This window comes from Protopterus annectens, chromosome 6.part0 (assembly GCF_019279795.1).
Source record: "Protopterus annectens isolate FY-2018-M chromosome 6.part0, PAN1.0, whole genome shotgun sequence".
Lineage (NCBI taxonomy): Eukaryota > Metazoa > Chordata > Ceratodontiformes > Protopteridae > Protopterus > Protopterus annectens.
The window spans coordinates 1,954,647,679-1,954,667,410 of record NC_056737.1 but is presented as its reverse complement, the minus strand read 5'-3'; positions in this window follow the sequence as shown (position 1 = coordinate 1,954,667,410).

The window sequence follows — 19,732 nt, the reverse complement described above, 5'->3', positions numbered from 1 at the left end:
AATATAAAACAGCATCATATCTCAAAAACTTCAGAATGCTCTGCAACCATACTAAAGAGCAAATACATAAAGACAAAAAGCTATACTATGACAACATTCAAAGCAATAATGAAAATAATTCTAAAGATTCTGGTCAGCTATTAAAGAAATCTAACATCCCAACCAAAAAATCAGCCCTAAATCCTGTCCCAGTAACTCACCACTCTAAACTGCAAACTATTTCATAGATAGTATAGTATCCTTAACCAAGGATTCCCCAATATCCATTCCCAATACTGTCCAACAGCCACATGTCACCACCTCTACTTTCACCTTCAAGCTTGTCCCCACAACCTATATAAAACTAATCTTAAACAAACTCAAACTATGCTCTGCTTCAGCTGATAACCTTCCAAGTGAGTACCACAAAACATCAGCCATTACCATTTCCTGTCTTGTATCAATCCTTATAAATAGGTCAATCCAGGAATCCCACAGTCTCTTTCTCTGGAAAAATAAATCAAACATAATCCCGCTAAACAAATTTAACACATGTTAATGACTTTAGATTTATGACAATCTAATCCCCCCTCCAAAATTCTTGAAAAATGTATTGAAAAACAATAGCTAAACTATCTCCTGCAGGAATAATTCTTATCCCCAACACAACATGGCTTCCATCCATCCCACCCATTAAAATTGGTATAGTCAGCAACAAACGCATAACCTTAATGTAATCAGTATAATAATAGTTAGACCAGTATCACTTATGATACACGAGTTCAAGATTATAGGATTATAGTCAAGCCCAACAAAAGCTGGATAGAAGGTTTTGTGCCTAGGATGTGAAAGTGAAAACTATGCATCAATCTCCTATACAGGAAAAGAAAAGATATTCTGATTTACTAGACTGAATGGACTCCACAATCTGTCAACAATTTAGGAAAACTTTGCTTGTTTGTTAATGTCCATGAATAATCTTAGCAGCCAGGAGCATTGACTTGTTCAGAGTAATTTTTGATTGGCATGCCCTTCTAACTTATATGTGTCCTTCACACGGCCCAGTTTGTTCTACTTGCTATCAGGCTTTTCTCCAAGCCTTCTACATTCATTGGTCTACCAGTTAAACATACATTTGTAAATCCTATTCAAATACAAGTATACCCAGTGTGAAAAAATTAATCAAAAGCACACAAAAAGGTGTTTTTTTTATTATGATACAACCAATTACATATTCACTGCACTCCACATGGGACTGATCCAAACAGGTTATTAGGGCATTGTCTGAATACAAATTGAGAAAAGCCTTTGGTTAAACTGGATCAGACTGTAATAGGATCAGAAGACTAGCTTCATTACCATGGCAGAAGTGACCATATCCAATTAGTAGATCACATTCAACTACTGTTCCATTTGATGGGTAGCAATGGCCGCAGTTTAAAAAATCCAAATCTCTACATAATCTGTTGAAATTATTTGTCAAATAAAATAGACTCAACATTGCTCCAGATGTTGAACTCATCTAGAAACAATGAGTTTCAGTATAAAAAGTTGTGTTAGCAAGATGGAAAGACACATTAAGTAAACATAGCATGATAAAAATCTGTTTATTAAGTAAAACTGAACAAATCATGCAGAATGCTCTTTCAGGACTCAAATCACTATACATAAATATGGCTCAACAATGTTTTAATGAAAAAATCCTCATCTCGCTGATCTCAAATTCATAGAACAGATAAAAAAGGTAACATATATAATAATAATGCTTATAAAACAGTGTGCAGTCTGTCCAAGTTTAACCCAGGAATATTAATTTCTTCCCTATCATCTATTAATTGGAACATCCCAAAAATACTCAGATGATGTTGCAAATCAATTCAATATAACATTCTTAAATATCTTAAATAACTTTGCATCTCCTTGAAGGATGAGAATAAAAACAAATAACTTCTTGAAATACGTAGTAGATGGTAGATGAAAAGGAGTCTACAACTTATTCCTGTACCAAGAACATACTCAAAGGAAACAGAACAAATTTTGGGAATCTGGACTATTAATTGACTAGATCAAAGACATATGGCTTTACCAGAACTGACAGTGCCACATCTGGAGTACTGGATAATTAAGAGAAGTACTGGATAATGGACAGATCATTATGCATGGTAGCTAAATGTACTGTAAGCCAAAGTAATCATATTTCTATCAGAAAAAAACAATTTTAGGATCATTCAACAAGCTAGCAAATATGTCTGGCTTATCATTAGTAAAGTCAAACTGGTGCATATTTTGGTTTACTTATGAGTCATCAAATAACTGTTTTTCAGCTCATCATTTAATGAAACCTAAAATGGTGAGATGAAAAACATAAAAAAAGCAAAAAACATCTTATTTGCACCCCCTTCATCCCCCATAAGGGAGGCTCTGACCCTATATCCTCCTGAATTATATATACCAACTGTATAGTCACACCAAGGTTGTGAAAATAGGAGCCTTTCCCAAAAATGCTCATTGCTGGCTCACACAGTATAACACATTTTGGTGAAACTCAAGTCAACATAAAATATTCACAAGCAAAAGATTGTCCAAAGACCTGCAGTGACTCATAGGATAGCCCATATTTCTTTTGTAATTCAACTAACATTTCTTATCAGATTACAGGTTATTTTATGTGCAATTCAGTATATGTGGTATACATTGCACAGTGCATTATGTGTTATGGATTCTATGCTGGCAAAAACAGGCAGTTAATAATCTGTTTATGAACATTGTTCTGCTATAAAGAAAAACATGTTGAATGGATTCTTTATACACTCAATTCATTTTGTTGTTAAAAGATTTATGTTTTAAGTATTAGATCATGTCAGCAGTTCTTTTAATGGGGATGATGAATTAGAATAAAGCTAAATGAAATGGCAAATCAAACTGAATTCTAGTGTTTCTCTGTATTTGAACAGTACTTTAATTATGAACGTTTTAAAGAAAAGTCATTGGTTACGAAGGTATAAATAATTTTAAAAACTTTAAATGATGTTAGTATGGGACTTATAATCTGACTTATCATGTGAGTAGTGTAGTGTTATATAGGCATGGAAAGTGAAAATGAAACCATTCTGATGAAGACCAGGTTGAAAGAGCTGAATCAGCAATTGTTTTGTTATAACAAATTACAAACTTGTGACACAGTTTTGCTTCCTGGTGTGTTTAATGTATTATTTTCTCTATGTTTGGATCTTTTGCACCTTGTGCAGGGTTTGTAGGTTTCCAGAAGTTAAATACTGGTGACATACAAAGTTAGAATAATTGGGTCAAGGTTGAAATTATTTTTCTAATGGACTGCTGGGATATGAGAAATCAAAACTTATTGGATTTTAATATTTTAATATATTCTGAGCTACATTTCATAGCTCCAAACTCTTATAGTGGCAATTCTGACAGTTAAATGACTGGACACAAAATCATAAGGTAAGTGATGCAATACAAATTTTGCAGCATGGCTAGTGACAAGGAGAAAAAAGTTATATTCTCACAGGTACACAAAACCAGTGTATTTCTCTCTACCTGCTGAATTGGCTAGAGCTTCCCACCTACCTTGACTACTTCCATCTCACTACAGCCAACAAGCTAATTTTTAAACCTACTAAATGCCCAGCTCTAACAAGCATCTCACCATCATACATCCCACACAGAACTCTAAGATCTGCCCACCAAAATCTAATTTCTGTACACAAATCAAACAGTCCCGCTGGTCAGTTTATCCTATCCTTTTCCTTAGCCAAAATATGGAACTCTCTCCCTCCTTCTCTAAGAATTTCTGAAAACCTTGAACAATTTAAAACCCAGGTCCATTCCTACCTCTGCCAAAACTGGAAATGCAAATGTACTCTACCTACCTAACCTGCTTATTATATTAATGCACTCATTGTACTTAATGTACTTCCCACCTCTATCCTCTCCTTTCCTGGGAATTAATCTTATTTATTGCCATCTTACAAATGTTTGTTTTTCAACCTCTGCACAACATAAACTCTGTACTAATTTTTCTCTAATCTGTAAACATGTAAGTATGTAATGTATATTCATCTATTTTGCTGTTATACTTTGCTTAGTTTTACTATATAATATTAAAATCTTGTGGTATTGTATGAGGAAGTCGGGACTGTCAGAGAAGTATGTAAGAGTGGTACAGGATATGAACGAGGGTAGTGTGACAGTGGTGAGGTCTGTGGTGCGAGTGATGGATGCATTTAAGGTGGAGGTGGGATTACATCAAGGTTCAGCCCTGAGCCCTTTCTTATTTGTAATGGTGATGGACAGGTTGACAGACGAGATCAGACAGGAGTCCCCGTGGACTATGATGTTTGTAGATGACATTGTGATCTGTAGTGAGAGTAGGAAACAGGTGGAGGAGACCCTGGAGAGGTGGAGATATGCTATAGAGAGAAGAGGAATGAAGGTCAGCAGGACTAAGACAGAATATATGTGTGTGAATGAGAGGGAGGATAGAGGAATGGTGAGGATACAGGGAGTAGAGGTGGTGAAGGTGGATGAGTTTAAATACTTGGGATCAACAGTTCAGAGTAATGGTGAGTGTGGAAGAGAGGTAAAGAAGAGAGTACAGGCAGGATGGAGTGGGTGGAGAAGAGTGTCAGGAGTGATTTGAACAGACGAGTACCAGTAAGAGTGAAAGGGAAGGTCTACAAGAAGGTAGTGAGGCCAGCTATGTTATATGGTTTGGAGACAGTGGCATTGACAAAAAGGCAGGAGTCAGAGCTTGACGTGGCAGAGATGAAGATGTTACGATTTGCACTGGGTGTGATGAGGATGGACAGGATTAGGAATAAGTATATTAGGGGGTCAGCCCAGGTTGGAAGGTTTGGAGACAAAGCCAGAGAGGCAAGATTACGTTGGTTTGGACATGTGCTGAGGAGGGATGCAGAGTATATTGAGAAAAAGATGCTAAGGATGAAGCTGCCAGGTAACAGGAAAAGAGGAAGGCCTAAGATAAGGTTTATGGATGCGATGAGAGAGGACATGGAGGTGGTTGGTTTGACAGAACAAGATGCAGAGGACAGGAAGAAATGGAAACAGTTGATCTGCTGTGGAGACCCCTGACAGGAGCAGCCAAAAGAAGAAGAAGAATATTAAAATCTACTTAATTGTACTATTTTTACTATGTAATATGGAGCTTTTCTCCCCGGGCCACCACTGAAAATGGGCTCCCTGAGCCCAGTGGAGCTCCCCGGTCATCAAACTGGAAATAAATAAATAAATATCACTCCACATATTCAGGTGCAATTAAGGACATCACTAAGACATGGAGTATAATTAATAAAAGCATCACAGATCCAACTATATTGAGCAAAGTCATAGAAAATGAAACAGATGCTTGGTGCCTGAGCTATGGGCTCAAGCTCAATGCCAAGAAATGTATAGTTATCTCCTTTGGGAAAAAAACATGTACCCATGAATTACCACATAGGTGGCAGTACACTAAACACCGAAAGTGTGATAAGAGACTTAGGGACACAGGTAGACAGTGGTCTCACTTTCGATAACCACATCACCACAACAGTCAGAAAATCCTTCTATGTGGCACACCTCATCGCTCAGGGCTTTTCATCCAGAAAAAAGGAGGACATTGTCCCACTGTACTCATTTCTCATTAGACTCATTATAGAATACAATGCCCCGTTTGGTATGTACCTCTCAAGACATCTGCAACAACTGGAAAGGCCACAGAAATACCTCACTAAAAGAATCACAGGCCTAAAGCAGTTGCCCTATGCTGACCATCTAAGAAACTCCAGCTATACTCTGTCGCATATCGTCTACTCAGAGGCAATCTCTCAAACCCAGAGCTGTTGGACATGCTACACTTAGAGCAATCCCAATCCCTCACAGCCACATGCTCCAGGGATCTAAACCTTGTCATCACAATGAACAAAAGATGCTGGAGGGATAGGTTCCTGACTCACAGACTCCCCAGACTCTAGAATAGACTGCCCATACATGTCAAGCAGAGCGCCTCTTTGGCCCTCTTCAAAAGGAACCTTGACGTTTGGATCGGAGACAGGAACTTCACCCTGGGATCACGTCAGTCACCCTGCTAGACAGGGGTCCAGGGAAGTAAATATTGTGGGAACAAATAGCCAGGGAATTGTTATGGCTAGGCTTGTATAGGCCCTAGGGCCGATAGCCTAGTACCAATCTATGAACCTATGAATAGTACTACTCCATTAATCCAGGGCATACATCCATTTAAAAAAATAAATAAATAATAATTCATTGGCACCATCACCTTGAACATTTGTTTAAATGGGGCCTTGGAAAAAATAGACAGCTGTTGACAATGTAACATACAATCAGCTGACTATATTCATATGATCTGACACTGCCCCCACATCAGTAACATGTGGTCATATATAATCATAAAATGTAACTGAGCAACATTGGCTGCTGGGACTAACCCCAGATGTTTATCAACAAAGTTACCACATATGTAAATGGATTAGACAGATATTGGCAAAACCTGCAATATTTCTTTTTTAAACATTGGAAAAAGATACCTTCCCACTAGTCAGATAAATTTGTTCAACAACTCGGCACGTAAAAATCTACTGCCAATCATTAGCGGACCGGAGTTCTGCTGTGGCGACCCCTAACCTGGAAAATCCGAAAGACACAACAATAACAACAAAAATAACAACAACAACAACTCTCATAGGAGTATGAACTGCTGTCCCCTCAGAGAGGATAAGACAGAATGGAATGACTAGTGTATTATTTTTATACAAGTAGCAGCAAAAGACAATCCACTGGATTTACAAAGCCCTTTAGAATGTGCAGGATTAATCTAAGAGCTATTTTCGGCAATATGACCAACGTGCGATCCAGGAACGAGCTTCCGGGACTTGCACGTGAGCTCTTAGACTAATCCTGCATGGACTAAGCTCCTGTATGCAAATTACCCTCATTTGCAGGTAATAACCATGCAAATGAGGGTAATATGTGATCCAGAAAGCTGGCAGCTATCCGTACAGGACAAGTGCAGTGTGCAGAAATGTACTCGGTTAGTAACCGAGTACATCTCTGCAATCTACAAAATGGAGCTATGACAGCTCCAAATAAAGGTTGTATATCATTGAGGAAGCATACCAATGGCCAAGTAGAAAGCCACTGGCATTGCAAACTGTTTAAAAAAAATAATAAACAACTTTTATTTATTTTCGCCGACCTCACCTGTTTAAGCATAGGGCATTGGCGCGCAAATGGGATCAGGGGGTAAATAATAAAATAAACCTAAAATAAGCATTCTAACTAAAATCAGTACTCTGCCATGCAAGTGAATGGCAGGCAGAAGACAACCTGGCCAGTGAGTAATGGTTGCTAAGGGGGGGCTCAGTGTGGGACATGTAACTATGCATTAGCAGGCAATCCTATGCAAATGAAGGAAAGGTTAGTGAATCCCAGATTTTCCCAGGGTGTGAGACAGGTCCCAAGAGTGTAAGAGTATAAATAGCTGGTTGCAAGACTAGTATATAGGTGACATCATGGCGGGGGTGTCAGACAAACTGTTAGTGGATTGCAGACCTGTGGCTCGGGATTGCTCTTAACTTAGCACAGCTAAGCTAGGGATGTGTCTAAACCTGCCTAGCACTCTTTACAAAGTGTAAGCGGGTGTGCGTGCCATGCACTGGGTTTTACAGGAAGAAAAAGGAAGTTAAATCAGGAAAAATCAGCTCTGTGCACATGTGAGCACTCCATTTGCGTGGTGCACACACGGGCTTAAACAGGAAGGCAATGGGAAGGGAAAACAGCAGTAGGACGGTAATCAAGGAGAACTAGCTTAGCTGACAGATGAAATGTATCTGAATCAGACAATTACACAGGCAGCAGACCAGCCCAGCCCAGCACACCACTATAAACTATGCAAACACCTTTCCCCCTTGTTTTTCCCAAAAACTCCACACCACCGGTGTATACAGATGGGGAAATTTTACAAAATGAAAGCAAGATAAAAAATGTTAGGGGCTGCTTTTGCCTTTCATAAGCTAGCATGTGCAAGAGGCTGAGGGTGGTGAGGATTTGAATGCTGCTGAGCAACCCACAGTGAGGAGACGGAGAAGAGTGTACAGACCCAGGGTAACCTACCAAGGGCTACATGAACTGGAGATAGTGGAGCACTATAGGGTGGACAGGGACCTCCTACAGCAAATTGTTGAGCTGTGCTGGCCACGCCTGACACACAGAACTAACAGAGGGGAACCTATTCCAGTGGATACCAAGGTATGTGCAGGCTTAAGAATACTAGCTACAGGTACCTTCCAAAGGCCAACTGGGGATATGATGGGGATTTCACAGGCATCAGCATCCAGGGTACTTCACCAGTTCCTGGAGGCCATGTCAGCACATGTCAGTGAGCACGTATATTTCCCCATAACCCATGAGGCGTTGGCCAGCAATATACATCTCTTCCACCAAATAGCAGAATACCCTGAGGTAGTGGTTGCAATAGACTCATGCACATATGCATTAAAGCACCACCAGGTGAGTGGGGTAGGGTCTACATTAACTACAAGGGCTTCCCCTCCATCAAATGCCAGGTTGTGTGCGATGCCAGGGCATAATAATGAATGTGTGTGCTGGCTACCCTGGAAGCTACCATGATTTCCACATCTGGCATCTGGCGCAACTGTACCAGACATTTGTCAATGGGGACATCCCACACAGACACCTAGTGGGGGATGCAGGATACACACTGTAGCCATGGCGGATGACCCCCATCACAAATGCACACACACCTGAACAAGAACTCCATAATGAGGCACACGCACACACATGAATCATAATAGAGCATGTGTTTGCGATGCTGAAGTCATGGTTCCAGTGCCTGGACACATCCAGTGGAGCCTTGCAGTACTTACCAACTACATGTACCCAAATTGTCCTTGTATGTGCCATGCTACACAATATGATCCTGTGGCAACAGCTGCAGCAGGAACAGCATGGGGCAGGGTAACAAAGCCCCCCACCAGTGCCAAGGCCTGCAAAGTCTCGGAGTGACTCGGAGAAGGAACAACCTGAGCCTGCCCCAGTAGGCAGAAGGGGGCATGCCCAGTATTCCCTGGCCTTGGCAAAGAGGTAACGCATAACACATGCACTGACACAGTAGGGACCCAGGGAATGACACCTGCCAATTGGGGGGAGCATATACCCAACAACATTCACAGCCAGCAGGATAGGTGTAGACAAACACAGACAAATGCTGTACTAAGGCCCCTGAATGAGCCCCATGGGTAACCCCTACCCCAGGCCTACACAGACAGACTACAGCAGGCCAGCCAGTTGGATGTAAGTTGTGAAGGCTAGGAAGTCAGAAACTAATATGTAGGTAGTTAAAGCTAAGATCTGAAGTACACTGGTATGCCTCCAGCCAGCACGATAGGTAAGACTGCATACTGAAATGGTGTACCCGACATACCAGTACAGTCCTAGCAAATATGTAAAAGTGTAAGGAGTGCCCCACCATCCTACGTACTCTTATAGTAACAGTCAGGTGTGCCCCCCCACCCCTGTGTAGAAATGTAGAAACAGTCAGGTGTCCTCCCTACTGCTATGCAGAATGTAGCAACATTCAATGCCAAATGACTGATGTATACCCTGCAGACACAGCATGCTACCTGTCAGTGTACAATACAAAGGTCAGCAAAGCAGTACAAACTACCTGGACTTGATCCACACATGCAATATAGATGGCCATACTGGGCACTTAGAGGAATGAATGCAATGTCAGTCAACAACATACTGAAAGGCCATACTGGGTATGCTCACACACTTAAACACATGAAAGCCATGTCAGCAAACACCAGTGGACCAGACATATCTGGCAGTTGCAGTTCTTAGTGCAGACACATGTCAGTATGCACCATTCCTGCCTTGCACACACAGTGGATAGGAATACAGACACATATGTAAGGACAACACAGTATAATAAGCCAAAGGTAGCTGGACATAGATGTGTGGAAGAGGGTGACCATGACAAGGAGCCATCTGGGCCTGTCTCACCCAGCACACAAGCAAAGAGCCCCAAACACTTGAGGTGCAGGTGTCATTCACTGCAGATACTAGCCACCAGTATCTGTCTGCATGACAGTGTGTTGCACGTGCCAGCTGTGCAACATGACTGTACAAGGAAGTAGTCACCTAGTAGCTGTATACACGTATGTGGCATATGACCCCATGTGTGCCACATGCAGCATGTCAATGGCATGTCAACCCCTACATGAATGGGTTACGGCCCATGCACACACTGTCCTCCCCATAGCAGTATCATGACAAGCCCGTTGAGGTCATCCAATGTGAAATACACCTTTGGGAGAGCTGTAGCTCAGTAATCCCCATGGCGCGTCCCATAACTGTGTACTGCTGTAGTGATAAACTAGTTATGTAGTAGTCCTAACCCCAGACTTGCCAACTGTGTGAGTGTGTGCGTTTATGTACATGTCTCCATGCCACTGACTGTGCAGAGACAAATGCTTTTTAGGCTACTCACACTCTGTACAGTTCATATACATAACTTTGGCAAGGCTGCTGATGTCACTCACCTAGAAATACACCTCTGGGGAAATTATAGCCTAGTAATCTCTGTAGCGCGCCCTGTAACTGTGTACTGCTGTAGTGTGAGAAAGTGTTTAGGTAGGTGTTTTAACCCCAGACCTGGCAACTGTGTGTTTGTGTGTGAATCTGTGTGTGTGTCTGACTGAGTAGAGAGCAATGCTTTTTAGGCCACTCACACCCCGTACAATTCATATATCAACTTTGGCAAGACTGCTGATGTCACTCACCTAGAAATACACCTCTGGGGAAATCATAGCCCAGTAATCTCCATAGCATATCCAGTAACTACGTACTGCTGTAGTGTGAGAATATATTGAGGTAGATGTTCTAACTCCAGACCTAGCAACTGTGTGCTTGTGTGTGTGTCTGACTGAGTTGAGAGCAATGCTTTTTATGCCACTCACACCCCGTACAATTCATATACCAACTTTGGCAAGGCTGCTGATGTCACTCGCCTAGAAATACACTTCTGAGAAAGTCATAGCCCAGTAATATCTGTAGTGCGTCCTGTAACTGTGTACTGCTGTACTGTGATTTAGAACTGTGATAGGGTTCCATCACCACCCATGGCCGTTGTGGATGTTTTGCGTGTGTTTCAATGTCTGTGTATGGAGCAATGCGTCATAGGCTACTCACTTGCAGTACATTTCAAATGCCCTACTTTGCCAATCCTGCTGATGCCATTCATTGTGAAATTTGGGGAGAAAGTTCCCTGTAATCCCTGTGGTGCAACCGATAACTGTTCCATGCTGTAGTGTGATATAGGCCTTGGTCAGGGGTTCTATACCCACACATGAAAGTTGTGGATGTTTTGTGTGTGTCTCACTGTCTGTGTAGGGAGAAATGCATTTTAGGCTAGTCACTCGCAGTACAGGTGACATGCCCTACTTTGGTAATCCTGCTGATGTCAGTCACTGTGAGTGTGTGTGTGTGTAACTCGTATCCTGTGTAGAGGTGAGTGTGTGGCCAATGCGGAGGGGGTTTTACTTATTACTTTTATGGTGGCCCTACTATATATCATGTCAACCATACAGGGATAACAGATGTAAATTAGCTGGGTGGCTGGGGTGCAAAGCTATACCCATACATGTGACATCAAGGCTAGCCAATCCAAATTAGCAACTCCACTATTACCCAGAGCACACACTCAACCTGTGTGTCATATGCGCAAACATGCCTAGGCAACAGCCAATATGCAGGTAGTACACTACATATTGGCCACTGATAGTAACTATGCAGTGATAGCAGTGGGCTACAGAGGGCATGTCACCTTGCTCATCTGTCCAATATGCATGTACATGCAAACAGTGCACCTCCATCATGCTCCCCAATGGATACCTGCACAACCTGTGGTGCCTTCACATGTGACTCACAATGGACATACCATGCCTGACAACATGCCCTGTATGGATAGATGACACTGACATCAGGGAATGCTGTTGGCATGCTATCAATGTAGGTGACGTGTAAACCTCCTGCCCATTACCAGTTCCTACCACAGGTGGGCAAGACTGGCACATCCGATGATAATCTGTGATCACAACATGGGCCAGGCACCCCAGGTAGAGTTTGACATGTCACTGTACATGCATGTGGGAGGTGTGCTCATCCCAGACACCATCCATGTCATGGACTAAGGAACACATACATGGCATGTGATGTACAACATTGGCCACACACAATAGTTACCCAGCTGACTAGATGGGGGATGCAATACTCACCTGTGTGGGTAAATGCAGTAACTACAGGCCTGAGCCACAATGCAGACCATTGTCATGTGGCCTGATGCCATGGTATACCCATTTCCTACACCTGTACAGCCTGCTGGCACAGTTGACTACCACACACCCATGTAGACATGTACTCATGCATGTCAGAACTGGCACCCTGTGTGTTCATGTGTGTTTGTTGTATGGTGCGTATGTCCACATCCACACTCACTACAGCCCCCCAGGGCATACTGAAGCATGCTGTCTGATGTCTGACATCTCCTCATACTCTTTGCCCATACGGCCTCCGTATGACCCGTGCGGTGCATGTAATACCTGCACATTGATGTGTTGTGGCAATCCCACTACTGATGAGTTTCACTCCTGGCACTGCCAAGTGTGTCAATGTGTGTGCATCCCTGTGTGAGTGTGCCTGTGTTGACGTTGGCACCTGTTCATGCAGACAGGCACATGTACGACACCTACCATATATCTACCATATCCCTATTGCAGATGTCACTCACCCTCACATATATGTTCTGAGTGCTCCACATCAGGTAACCCATGCGGTGCATCCAATAACTGCATTGATCTGTGATAGCACTACATAGTTGTTGGGGGGTTGATACCCTATGCTGGTAGGTGTGTGACACAAACATGCTACAGTTTTACCCTCCCTGACATGTATCTGTCTCTGTCTGCCCCCTCCCTCTCTGGTGGATGTGGAGACCCACACCTGCTTTGCTTAGGCAGCAGCATGTGTATTTTATGTGATGCTCATGATCAGCTGATGGCCTCTGCATGAATTGCAGCCCTCACCTAGCTGATTGCATGTGGAACAGCTGTGGTAACAATCCCATAGCCAATTCCATGGGAACACTCTCCAATACCTAGGAACATCATGGTGGTGTTGGGCCTTTGCAGTCAATGTGAGCAGGAACTAGATCTGATGTATGGCAAACAGCATCCCAGAAGGATTGGGGATTTACCTCTAACAACATACACTATGGAAAGATGCCAACCAACTGGATGGGGATGTGCCTGACCTGACTACAGACTGTAAGTGCTGCTATACTGCATTTGTAGTGATGGTCATTTAACAGTGTTTGTCTGGATATGCTTGTCGTACATGCTGCAATACCTCCCATGTCAGTTCCATGTATATGAGGAATCCCCATCTGCAGAGTCATCTGCAGACTGGGCAGTGTTGTGCCTATGGTTTCATGTGTTAGCCACAGTGCATTAATCTGTGGAATGCAGAAGGTAGTGTGAGGGTTGCAGTCTGTAGATGGTGAAGGCCGGGACAGTTATTGACTTCATATCCCTCATAGTACATATGTTGCAACAAACCCTGTTACAATGGAGAATGTATGAGGTTATCACAGCAACATGTCTATACTGGCCCTGTGTATGTGCTGTCAGCCACACCTCTGTCAACCTTTGTACATATGGTGTGCATGAAATGGTGCATATGTGTTGTACACCATAAATACTGTCATCATATCTGAAAACAAGCCAGTGATATATCAGATTGCTACACATGTCATGTACAGTAGTGGTTATATTTCATGACATAAGCTGGACATTCTGTGGATGTTTGTACAGTACTGAGGTCTGTGTAGTGACAGTGAATGTTGGCAGTATGTGTATTGTTAATATGTACTTCAGCCTGTGTACAGACTGTGATAGATGTCATTGTTCTAGCTCCCCTTCTATTACATGTGACATGCTGCCCCACTGTATGGTACTGTTTTGCCATACATGTTTGTAGGGCCATACACACTTGTCCCATACCACAGACAGCCATCATAACAAATTGTGCAGCAGCCCAGTATATGTAGGGTCATTCTGTGAGTGGCACATATGAGGATGGTGTAGAACAGATAGTCCATATACTGTAATATTATGCTAGCTTACCATATGTGGCTGTGGCTGTGTTCACATTGGTTGTGGTTATGCACTGGCACACAGGTGTATCTTACCCTGTGCTGTGTCATTGCTGTCAAGCCTGCTATCTATGCAGGTACATGTGCATTTCCCCACACGAGATGTAGGCCAATGTTGAGCCAGTCTGCCTGTAGCCTGCACAGTGCATTGTTACATGCCTTTCAGATTAGTGTACTTAACTAGTGGGATGTTATGTGCAGATACTTGCCAGATGTTCTGCTGCTGGGCCTCTCTTAAACGTCATGTATGTCAGACAGAGCAGTGGGATGCTGTATGAATGTATGTCAATATCTAGTGGGTGGTATGTGTCCATGGCACCCCTGTACCAGCAGTCATTATGTCTCAGGCCAAACAGGACTGTGTGAATCCAACACCTATGGTGCCAAATATGTAGCAGTCGTTATGTGTTATACCCATCTACATGGCTGTCTACATCTATATTGTCAGGCCTGGTACATGTGGTGCACTAAGGGATTATGTGTATACCTCTGGACTGTACAGGGTGTGTCCGATGTTCCACATATAGTGGCCAATATCTCTGCTGCACTCCACAGGGGCATTACATGCTAGCAGCAGCACCTTATAATGATTTCCTTAGGATGTCTGTCAGTAGCCAATGGCACACATGTTATAAGCAGATGTCAGCATCCACACACACCATTTCTGTAAAGACAATCCCAATGACAGTAGCAACAGTCTAGTTATATACCTGCTATACATACCTGTGATTCCCTTGCACTACGACTTTGGGACTGTAGGGGCTGGTGTATGGCTACACTCCATGTCCAGGACATATGGTGGAAATATATGTACATATACTTATCCAGATAGCCATATATATATATATCATTACATATGTGTACTACTTTGAATTAACACTGTCATGGCAACCACCCACTATAAATCCCTACAGCATGTGGGCGTGGTCCCTTTACATACCCTGTGCAATGGACATCCTTCCTGTGTATGGGCATCAGTGATACAGGCAGCAGGTAGCAATACCTCCTACAGGAGAACCTGCACACTCAGAGTGGCCACATATTTGTAGGAGGATCAGGAACTACAGACAGACTGTGGGTAGAGGTGTGTAATGCTTTGCATAGTACTGGTGTTACAGGGTGTGTGTGTGTGTGTGTGTGTGTGTGTGTGTACATACTAGTGTACCTTGGAATGTAGTCTGTCTGCATATCTCACTACTGTAGGCCTAACCTCTTGCTGGACAGAGGTATGCCTATCATGTGTTGTTCGTCCACCACACAGGTAATGTGTCAGATATTACACTGGCAGTGTGTGTGTTACATGCTATCAGTACATGGCTACATCCACGTCTATATCTGACCTCAATTCCCTGACTAAGGGTATGTTGCAGACTATCCTGTAGCACCTTGCTTAGTGTATGTAGTGTATGGCAACAGTGTTCCACATATGTGCCTGTGTTCCAGCCTCTGTCCCCCATCTACATACCAAGCTTTGCACACATGTCTTGCTGTTGGGGGTTGTTCTGTAGTGGGCTGTGAGTAAATCACACTGCCAATGCTGCCATTAGTCCACTGCTGTTGTAGCCCCCATATGTGTGGGCATCACTTACACAGCACATGTGCGCCGTTATGCACTGCAGAGGCCAGTGTATGTAACAGTGGTATATGGGCTTGTATTATTGAGTCTAGGTGGGGAGCACCATAAATGACCTAGACTGTTACATAATGTGGGGATATCAGGGGTGAGCTGCCACAAGGTACGTGGATGTACAGTACCGTATACTCCACCTATATTGACATTACTTACATGACTTAGGGTACTGCAAGCCTACTGCCTCTTGCCATACAGACTGTTCTGTGTGTTATGCCTTGTTATGTACCGGGTACAACCCATTTGATCACAAAATGTTTTTACCTCCTACGGAGTTTGTACAGAGTGTAGATAGAGGCAGCTGAACTACACGCCTGCAGTACATACTGTTGATTGTGTGGTACCCTGTGGCCCAGTCTGCACTATTGTGCATTCTGAAGGGCTTGGCCTGAACAGCAACAGTTGTGAATCTTTCCAGACTACTGTATTAGTGTAACTGTTTCACAGTTGCAGTACTCCATTTATATGGTTGTCAGTATTTGAACAGCTATATGATATGGCATATAGAACTGTTATAGTACATGATTAAAGGATTCACATTTCTGCAAACCTGTGTGTGGTGGCTTTCCTATGACCTTTTTATGGGTATATGCTGCAGGCATCGATTGACATTAGTATGTGTCGCCCATACAGTGTTCAGTTGTTCAGGTGTTAACTGTAGGCATAGCGGCTGTTCCATATTGTGTGTACCTCCTACATATGTATCTTACTGTACATATATCTGCGTGTGTATGTGCAGTCACATTATATATATATATATATATATATATATATATATATATATATATATATATGCAAAATACAAATTGAAGAAAAACACACAAAGTCACAGGTTAATTTTGTAAGCGCTTTCATTTACTCAGCATAAAGGAACCAGCACAAACAACGTTCCAAGCAACTACTGAGCAGAATAAAACATAGAACGTTGACAGTCCCAGTGTCTTGAGACGAAACTCACCAAAAAACAAATGGCAATTCAGCAGCTGAAAAGTGTGTACGAAAGCCAGTGGAACAAATGAAACAATTGCCTTTAAAAACCAGTGATATCCACAGCCAAACTCTCAGCAGTTAAATAAACTTTTTTGAAAGCCAATGGAACAGATGAAACAAATGAAACAAATGTCTTCAAAAACCAACGGTATCCTCAGTCAAACTGTAATTTTATTAAACAAAACACAGGATAGTCCAAAAGGTCAAGCGCTTTCACTTGCTAAATGGCAAGCTTCTTCAGAACAAATTGAAACAAACCTCTCAGCAGTTAAATAAACTTTTTGGCACCAAAATTCACAATACACAATGCTTCATATTAAAGGTATATGACACCTAAAAATACACTTAGTGCAAAATCTATTATTATAAAAATCCTATCTATGCTAATCACAATGTGAACAAATACAATGTATAATATATATTATAAAATATAAATCTAAACCTTAAAAATATTTTAGTGTTAAATAATTCAACAATTCTAATGGTACCACACATTCACCAGGTATACCAAACGGCCAGGGTAATGGTAATGACTGTTTGAAATTGATAGATTTACCAGCTACTTGTCATTCAATCAATAAAAAGAACAGTACCAAGCTGGGTATTTCGGACTTCACCTTTGACTGGTCCTTTGCGGACCTGGATTTGGAAGCAAAGCGCGTGGGTACTAGACCGAAGAAGGTGATGTCCCAAAAGACCTATATACATCAAGAACCAAGTGTTGGTAATGAAAAAAGGACTGGGACTGTTGTGGAGTCCGATAATATGACTAACAGAGAAGGTGGTCATTCCAACCACCTGTTGAAAACATTTTTGGACAAAAACTGTGTATTTGACAACAATAACCCAGTAGTAGACAATGTTAATTCTTCGGTTCCTAAAGAAACATTAAAGGACATTGTATATGGCCTGGGTAAGAAATTGAACAATATTAACAATATTAAATTAGACAATGCATATTTTAACAAATGTATGGAACATAATATAGTCCCTATGGGACTTAGATTTTTTTAAATGCCCTATGGGAATTGATTTGACTGACAACACTATACAACAGTTTAACACATTTTTTGATCAATGTGGTTTTAAATATATGCAAATGTTAATTAAATATAATGATGAGAAATTAGTGAGACTTATGCAGGAAGTGGAGGAATTGAATGAGATTATTAGGAATGATTTAGTGTTCCCGCAATGGGAAAAACTGTATGTTAAACAGTTTAATGTAGCTGATAATGCTACCAAACAAATATATTTTCGCAAAAATAAGAAGTTTTGTAGAGATATGGAACAATATAAGAAGGGAAGGGCATATATATGGGACAAATATAAAGTGGATTATAAATATTCTAAAAACGTTTCAAGTGAAGAATTTGACAATGTTCATTATTCATATGGGCATCAAAGGAACAATCAAGACTATAATTCTTTTCACATAGAGAACAGGAGAAGACAAAGGGACTGGAAATGGGGAGGGAATTGGAGAAGACAACAGGAACATTAGGTACAGTAGTGGAATGTCAAGTACAAGAGGATTTAAGTAAACAAGGGCCAATGGTCACACAGACGAACAACAAGGATTTGTCTAATAACAATAAAGCAAAGATTACACAGGAAGGTGCAGTATGCAATTATAAGAATTTTAAGATTTACAACTACACTGAGTACCCATTACAAACGGTACACTTTATTTTCTAAAGGTATGAAATTCATCCCCACTACTAAATTTAGACTTGTTGACTGCATCAGTGAAATAAAAAGATATATAAGAAAACTTAATTTAAGTGTCATGTTCAAAGATTCTACAAAGGATTCTAGTAAGCAAGACTACAAGTGCAAAGGGTTAAAAAAGAAGAGCACGTATGTGCCCCCTATGCATCCGATTATTTTAATTTATGACAAATCCGTAACACAACAAGTATATAGACTACAAAATCACATTGGTGGTAAAAAGATTAATTATAATTTATCCTTGGAAGAACAAAAAGTCCTTACTGACTTAAGAAATGATGACAGCATTAGAATAATGAAACCCGACAAAGGGGGTGGTATTGTCTTTTTTGACAGTATGGTATATTCCTCAAAAATATATGATTTATAACACGTCGGGAAATTTTGAAATTGTAACTTTGAATGAGATTAATATTGCTTACAATAGGATTGACTTACATATAGAAGAATTCCTGTTAGATAACAGAATCACTATAAACACTTATAATTTTATAAAAGTGGAACATCCCAAGTTAGCTTCTATAGTGGGAATCCCTAAAGTCCATAAAGATACAATAGACCCCCCATTTAGACCTATTATTTCGGGTAGTTATTCCAAAACCTTCCCTATGGGTTCAGTTATTGACTTTCACTTGAAACATATTTACAACAAAATTCCACATATGATGAAAGATTCATGGGAATTTTTGAAGAAATATCCTACATATTTGAGAAGTAACAATTTGTTATTTGTAACCATAGATGTTGTAGACCTTTTCTCTTGTATCCCTAAAAATGATGGATTAGAGGCATTTGCTAACAGCATACATAAATATGCAGACCTTGAATGGGACAAAGCATGCTTATTAATGGACATGATGTCTACTGTCCTTGAACATAATTACATTCAATTTGAGGGTGAATTCTTTAGACAAACCAGGGGCGTTGCTATGGGAGCAGCATGTGCTCCCATCTTTGCTTACCTGGTTATGTTAGACTGGGAAGAGACTAAGGTGTTTAAGAGCCAGTTTATGCAATATATTAAATATTATTCACATTATTTAGATAATATATATATATATATTATGGGAAGGGAGTTCGGACAGGTTGGATCAGTTTATAATATATCTCAATCAGAGTAGCAACTATTT